The 8,511-nt window shown below is 34.4% G+C and overlaps 1 pseudogene; it reads left to right on the forward strand.

Annotated features, from left to right (window-relative positions):
- Positions 1–7,328: 7,328 nt before the first annotated feature.
- LOC109674024 (olfactory receptor 5J3-like) lies at positions 7,329–8,271 on the forward strand (annotated as a pseudogene).
- Positions 8,272–8,511: the final 240 nt, after the last annotated feature.

Consider the following 8,511-nt stretch of genomic DNA (forward strand, 5'->3'; position numbering starts at 1 on the left):
CCATGAAGAGCCGAGGCAATACTCAGTAAAAGTAGCAACACAGAAGATATCACAATACCCAACTTCAAACTATATTACAAAGCAAAAACAATAAAAACAGCATGGTACTGGCACAAAAACAGACATGAAGGCCAGTGGAACAGAATAGAGGACCATTATATGAAGCCACACAACTATCACCAACTTGTCTTTGACAAAGGTGCTAAAAATATATGATGGAGAAAAGACAGCCTCTTCAATAAAAACTGCTGGGAAAACTGGTTAGCAGTCTGCACAAAACTGAAACTAGATTCATGTTTATCACCCTATACCAATATTAACTCAAAATAGATCAAGGATCTTAATATCAGACCACAAATTCTAAAGTTGATACAGGAAAGAGAAGGAAATACTTTGGAACTAGTAGGTATAGGCAAAGACTTTCTCAATGGAACCTCAGCAGCTCAATTCCTAAGAGGTAGCATAGATAAATGGGACTTCATAAAACTAAAAAGCTTTTGCTCATCAAAAGAAATGGTCTCTAAACTGAAGAGAACACCCACAGAATGGTAGAAAATATTTGCCAGCTACACATCAGACAAAAGACTGATAACTAGAATATATAGGGAACTCAAAAAACTAAATTCCCAAAAAATTAATGAACCAATGGGCAAGTGAACTAAACAGAACTTTCTCAAAAGAAGAAATTCAAATGGCCAAAAAACACATGAAAAAATGCTCACCATTTCTAGCAATAAAGGAAATGCAAATTAAAACCACACTAAGATTCCACCTCACCCCTGTTTGAATAGTCATAATTAGCAACACCACAAACAACAGGTGTTGGAGAGGTTGTGGGGGAAAAAGGAACCCTTTTACACTGCTGATGGGAATGTAAACTAGCACAACCACTCTGGAAAAATTTGGAGGCTTTTTAAAAATCTAAACATAGATCTACCATATGATCCAGCGATACCACTCTTGGGGATATACCCAAAAGGATGTGACACAGGTTACTCCAGAGGTGCTTGCACACCCATGTTTATTGCAGCACTAATCAATAGCCAAGTTATGGAAACAGCCAAGATGCCCCACTATTGATGAATGGATTAAGAAAATGTGATATCTATACACAATGGAATTTTATTTCGTCATGAAGAAGAATGAAATGTTATCATTCACAAGTAAATGGATAGAACTGGAGAATATAATTCTGAGTGAGGTTAGCCTGGCCCAAAAGGCCAAAAATCATATGTTCTCCCTCATATGCGGATATTAGATCAAGGGCAAACACAACAAGGGGACTGGACTTTGATCACATGATAAAGCAAGAGCACACAAGGGAGGTGTGAGGATAGGAAAGACACCCAAAAAATTAGATAGCATTTGTCGCCCTCAACACAGAGAAACTAATGCAGATACTTTAAAGTGACAGAGGCCAATAGGAGAAGGGAACCAGAAACTAGAGTAAAGGTAAGTTAGAGAAGAATTAATTTAGAAGATAACACACATGCACAGGAAAGTAATGCAAGTCAACTCCCTATATAGCTATCCTTATCTCAACTAGCAAAAACCCTTGGTCCTTCCTATTATTGCTTATACTCTCTCTTCAACAAAATTAGAGATAAAGGCAAAATAGTTTCTGTCTGGTAGCGATGGGGTAGGGGGAGAGAGGAAGGGAGCGGGGAGAAGGGGGGAGAAATGACCCAAACATTGTATGCACATATAACTAAAAGAAATAAAAAAGAACTAGCAGTGAAGTTCATAGAAAACTTTTACTCTAGCATGTTAGCAACTCTATTCCTAACAGCTGAATCTCACAAACAATTCAAGTGTCTATCATCAGGTAACTATATAAACAAAGTTTGAAAAAATCTATGCAATTGAATATTACTCCACAATAAAATAAAACACATTAATCACTCATACAATTTTATGAATGGCACTCAACACATTATGGTTGAAAATATTCAGATGAGAGTGAACATACAGTATACATTTGGCTACATATATGCATGAGTTTTGCATGTGTGGATTTAACCAACTTTGCATGGAAAATATTTAAAAACTAAATTTTTTTATTTATTAAAATTGTTTCATTATATTAAACAAATGTAGACAATTTTTCTTGTCGTTTTTTCCTTGAAAACACAATATAACAACTATTTGCATATAATCTATATTTTACTAAGTATTGACCAAAATCCAGAAATAATTTAAGAATGTGGTAGGTGTGCATAGGTTATGTGCACTTTTTTTTAATAAGGAACTTGAGTGTCCATGGATTTTGTTATCTGTGGGGAATCCTGGAAACAAATTCTCACAAATACCGAGAGGCATTTCTATAAAATAATTTAATGAAACACTACAAAAGCAAATCTCAGGTAAAGGGAAATAGAATAGCACTTCTTTGATGTTAGAGAATTGGTAGTTTCTTGGAAAGAAAAGAAGGGATATGGGGAATGGCAAAAATTAAACTATAAAATTGCTACAATTTATTGTATCATATTTATTATTTCATATTTTACTTTAAAATGGATAATTTTCTAAATTACAATAACTTAAAACATTGAACATTAATATATATCTTAATATAACCTCTGAACTATGTTTATACAGACTTCTTTCATAGCAAAATAGTTGAAAACATAAACTAAATAACTTTTAATATTATTAATATAACTTTCTATGTACCAGATTCAACGTCAGCCCAATAAATATCCTAAATTTCAACACTTTATATTTTAAAATCTTTTTTTGTGAGTAGTGGGATTTGAACTGAGGGCATCATACTTGCTTGATAGGTGCTCTACCACTTGAGGTAGATCCCTAGCCCCTAAATTCCTATTTTAATTGCTGTTGAGGATAAGAGATTTTGATTTTAAGACCCATTTGAATTTCTGAGACTGGTTTAGAGCCTCTTTACAGTCAGGTGCCTTTAACCATAGTATTGCATTTAAATTTAAGGTGTCAATAGGAAATGTGGAAGATAGAGAACCGCATTTCGAACACTTGGATACAATTTCTGTTGTTTTCTTTCTTTTAAACTTAATTCCTACAAATGCAGACATTTGTAAAGTCCTTTCAGAAACTTTTTATCTTAAGTTACTCTTTCTTAGGAGAAGAGATAATATGAGTCTAATAAATATAATTTGCTCTTTACTTACAGATTGGGAATAAATTATACTAAGAAAAAAAAGAAAATACATCAGATACTAAGAATTTCTAGGACTTATAGTGGATCATCTTCTGTCCTAACTCAATGCTAAGATAACACCAAAGGACGCATGTTTTATGTATGTATATATCTATATACATGCACACACTTATAGAACATGCTTCCAGCAGTGGAAATGTTTGAGGCAACCAGGGCAGGAAGAAAAGGAGAAAAAATGATAGAGAATAAATAATACTGAAATATATCACATCTGTGTAGGAACAAGCCACAACAAAATGTACTGTAAGCTGTTGAAGAGTGCAGAGTAGAGGGGAAAGGATAAGGATAAATAATAGAGGGGCTTAGAGTGATTAAAGTACAAAATACTTACAAGTGAAATGTCAAGGAAAAACCCCACTGAACAAAGAACATACACTTTAAAAATGAAGGACAGGAATGAAGAACAAGTCATGTTAAGGAGTAGGTATTAGTGGGAAGTGGTGGGTAAATGGAAACAGTAAGGAAGAGTACATATGGCTGATGTTCTTTTTACATGTGTCAGATGCAATACTGGACTTGTTGAAGTCATTTTAGGAATGGGGAGTGGAAGCAGAGAGAATTATGGTGAGGATGTACTCATGGTACATTGTGCCCTTACATGAAATGTCATGAAGAACCCCCCTACACAATTACTGTATACTAAAAGCTTAAGATAAATGAATAAATAAATAAAAGTTTGAGAATGCTGAAAAAAGAAAAAAAAGGCAGAACCAAATCCCACAGCTACCACCGATCCATTAGCTTTCAACTTGGGAAATAAGAAAACTTCACTTAAGAAGAAGAAATCAGTTTTTAATGTAAACAATAAGGGTTAATTGTTATCTGAATGCATATATAGGAACAATGTGAAATATTAATATCAAAATCTCACATGATGTATTTAGGCTGAAGGTAAAAAGCATAAACTGCTATCTCCGTAGACAGATTCTACATTCAAGAGATGGATGATGGAGTTATTCTCAAAGCAGCATTTTAAGAAGTAGTATTCTTAATTTTCTTTGATGCCACTTTTTTCATCCAAGTGTATCAAGGAATACAAAGGATTTTTATTAAATGTTGCTCTAATAAGTCTATTATATTTTGTTTTATTATTTTTTTCCTGACAGTTAGGTCCATGGAATGTATTCTGAAAAAGCATGCTAAAGTTTCTTTACTAACACATGAGACAGGCATTACCATCAATCCTATTCATTTTTTTAGAAATCATATGTTCTGTTTCCTCTATATCTTCCTCTATTCTTTAAAATATTGAGGAAATGGAATGCCCTCAGGAGCCATTAAGTCCTTGAGAGATTTTTAAATCCATGAAGAAATGCAGAGAAATTTTAACAGTGTACACATTGTATCTTTTAATCAGAAAGTAACTCCAGGGAGTATATTCCCATTTGAACTAAGGTAAGTATATAACTGAACTTCTTATTTGAATTTACCCTCTGGCATGATTTTAATAATCTTGTTCGTACTTTATACCAAGAATTCGGTGCCTTTGATTCTCCTATATTAAAGGGTAAGTTTGAATCCCAATCTGCTACCTGCTACTACCATTATTTACTCAATTTATGCGTCATTTTAAATGTAAGATATCTTTAGCATAAATTTTTAGTGTTCTGCTTTTAATTTTGTTTTTGGGAAATGTAGAGAAATCAAACATAGTTATAGATGTTCACAAGGTTCCTAAATAAGATAAAGTGTTTTATATTTTTCCTTTCATTTATATGTTAAATCCACTTATTTGAATCTTACATACATACAGTCTACAAATCAGTTATTAAAGGAAGAAGAAAGTATGTTCAGATTAGAATCTATTAAAAAGTTCAAGTTATGGGAGTAAAATGAATCATAATTTAGTCATCTTTTATCACCACTTATGTGTCTATCATTTTTTCTACATGAACATTAACTTAGTTGTTCAACTTCTACTGGAGGCATAAAAAAGATAAATGTTTTAATTCAATGGAATATTCTTCCTAAAGTAACACTTTACAATCTAAATCACAAATACTTACCAGTATTATTCACCTATCACTACATAGATAAGCTGAATTTAATGTAACTATCTTCCTATTTGTTATTATTTCGGTATTCCTATAATGTAATTCTTTTTCTGAATGTGCCCCATTCTATAAAGAACAATCACAAAATGAAGGCAAAAACATCAATCTTTACTTATTCTGTGGGCACAAAGTTGCCAATATGGTAATGTTTAAAGTATTTCCATTTTTACCTGGATCAGAGGGACCAAGTGGCAACTAAACCCACTGAACCCTCATGGACGTTCGTTTCTGCCCAGATTGTCATCACAGGAAGGTTCTGATGGAGGATGATGGTTTGATCTTGATCACCCATGCTGTGTCTGACCCTATGTAGAGGACTGGTGTCTGTGTCTGTAACTTTTTTATAGTTCTGTCATTTATGCTTCTAAAACAAACAAAAGTTTATCACCAAAACAAGTGAACCATATTCTGAGGTACTAGTAACACAATGTTCTGAGGTACTAAAAACAAAATCAGGAGTTAGACATCTTTTTTTGGAATCATGCAGAAGTGTGTAGGAGAGATAATAAAGTGTAGTGTAAGGACAATATAAACCAGTAGAGGGCAAATTCTGCTTATCCGGCAGGATGAGCAATAAGTTGGAATATGTTTTAGGAAAAATCAAATCTTTATTTCACTTCCAAATATTATTTCAGGTAAGAGTCAGATAAAGCCAGTTAAAAGCAGAAAAGTCTTATCCTAAAATACAGCACTAGTTTACATTTTTTGTTTATATATACATTTGTTATAAACATGTGAAAAGACTGTTAACTTTTTCAGACAAAATTAGTACTGTCAGCAGGTAGGTATGCACTGGTTATGTGGCAAAGACTGCATACTCAGAGAATCATGTTGCAACATGGAAACAAAGGAAGCTTGAAAAGAAGTACCTATGTTTTATAAGTTTGCTTTATTTCATGAGTTTTCTTCTCAGAAAAGCAAAAGCACTTTTGCTTCTTGAGTCCCTGTAAATTATTTCTACTTGACATCAAAGCATAATTATGAGTTATTTTTCATCACATTTCATATTCCAGCTTAGAGTGTCCCCTTACAACACTGCTAGTGGGTCCCCTTCTCAGGAGCCAATACCTCAGGCTAATGTCCTAGGTATGGATGCAGAAGTTTTGTATGCTAAGTCTCTGACTACTTTTATCACATCTAACTTAAAAAAAATGTGGCATGCTAGGACTATAACAGTGGTAGCTCACTTGCCTAGCATGCACAAGGCCCAGGGATCAGTATTTGGTACTGAAAAAAATACAAAGTAGAGAAGGAACTAATTATGAAGGATAAGTGGAGTGTCTTATCCACTTATCCTTATCCTCTTAGGCTAAAGGGCCAGTATATTTATTTATTTACCCACTTACTCATTTTGTTTATTTTATGCTAGGTATTGAACCCAAAACCTTGTACATGCTAGGTACTCGTCCCACCACTGAGATACATCCCAACCCCTACTTTTATTTTTTTCTTTGCAGGGGAACAGAATTCTTGTTTATTGATATATTTCATATTACCTACCATAAAAGTGAAAGCAAAATGTACAAAAGACAGCTTCAATGGGACTACAGATTAAATATCCATTATCAGTTCCTATACTTTCATAAGCGAGACTTTACAGTGAAATTCGCGTCTGCTACTTGTACAAATTAAGAACAGTGACTTAGATGGGTGCCGGTAACTCACACCTATAATCCTAGCTACTCAGGAGGCAGAGATCAGGAGGATCTGTGTTTGAAGCCAGCAAATAGTTTATGAGACCCTATCTTGAAAAAACCCATCACAAAAAAAGGGCTGGTGGAGTGGCTCAACATGTAAGAACAGCAATTTAAATGCCCCTGCAGTCAAACTTCTAATATTTTCGTTTTCAACTTACAGAATATTTTTATGGAAGAGGAAAATAGACATTGGTTCATGAGACTACAGATTCTTAAATTAAATTTTTCTAAGTTTATAGGCAGACCAACTAGAAATGAGAAGTCACTAATTCCTCACACGGAGATTTATCTTACAGATTCCAAAAAGTATTGTTATTGCACTACTTCTACCAATTTACTCCAATCTCCTTATCATTTACAGGTACCAAGAAACACAGTCACATGGGTGATGTCAATCTTACGTTTGTTACTGAGTTTATCCTTTTGGAACTGACCGATCGTGCTGAGCTGATGTTGTTCTTCGTGTTGTTTCTGCTCATCTATGCCATCTCCTTGGTGGGGAACCTAGGAATGCTCTTTCTAATCCAAATGTCTCCCAAGCTCCACACACCCATGTATCATTTCCTTAGCTGTCTGTCATTTGTTGATGCTTGCTACTTGTCAGTTTTTGCACCAAAAATGCTGCTGAACTTTTTTGTCAAACGGGAGATAATCTCATTCTCTGCATGCACTGTGCAGTATTTCTTATTTGTGTCTCTCCTTACCACTGAGGGCTTCCTGCTCACAGCCATGGCTTATGACCGTTATGTGGCCATTGTCAATCCTTTACTTTATACGGTGGTTATGACAAAAAATAGTTTGTGTTTTGCTCGTATTTGGATCATGTGTAGGAGGTTTAATCAACTCATTGACACACACAATTGGCTTGGTGAAACTGTCCTTCTGTGGGCCAAATGTCATCAGTCACTTCTTCTGTGATCTTCCCCCTCTGTTAAAGCTGTCATGCTCTGACACATCCATGAATGAATTGTTGCTTTTAATCTTCTCTGGCACTATTGCCGTGATTACATTCTTGACAGTGATGGTCTCCTATGTCTTCATCGTTGCTGCCATACTGAGGATACACTCCAAGGCAGGCAGACACAAAGCCTTTTCCACCTGTGCCTCGCACCTAACTGCTGTGACTTTGTTCTATGGCTCTATAAGCTTTAGTTACATTCAACCAAGCTTGCGATATCCCTTAGAACAAGAAAAGGTGGTTTCTGTATCTTATACCCTCGTGATTCCTATGTTAAATCCATTGATCTACAGCTTAAGGAACAAGGAAGTGAAGGATGCCATGAAAAGGGTTATAGACAAAAAACATTTATTTTTGCTAATTTAATACAGCATGTGTCCCCAAAAGAGATAGTGTTTTGCTTAATATTAGGTTTATTAAGTTTTAATAAACATATTTGATATTTGTGCATAAAAGACATCCATATAAGTGCATTAATGTGAACGTTTTAATTTTTAAGCCAAAAAAACTAAAGTGATCATAATTAAACCTAATCTTATGTGTTCTTCACAAATCTCCAAGAGCATTCAATATAATATCCTAGAGCATGAAACATAAGAAATGTGA

The sequence above is a fragment of the Castor canadensis genome, chromosome 1 (genome assembly GCF_047511655.1).
Source record: "Castor canadensis chromosome 1, mCasCan1.hap1v2, whole genome shotgun sequence".
NCBI classification, from domain to species: domain Eukaryota; kingdom Metazoa; phylum Chordata; class Mammalia; order Rodentia; family Castoridae; genus Castor; species Castor canadensis.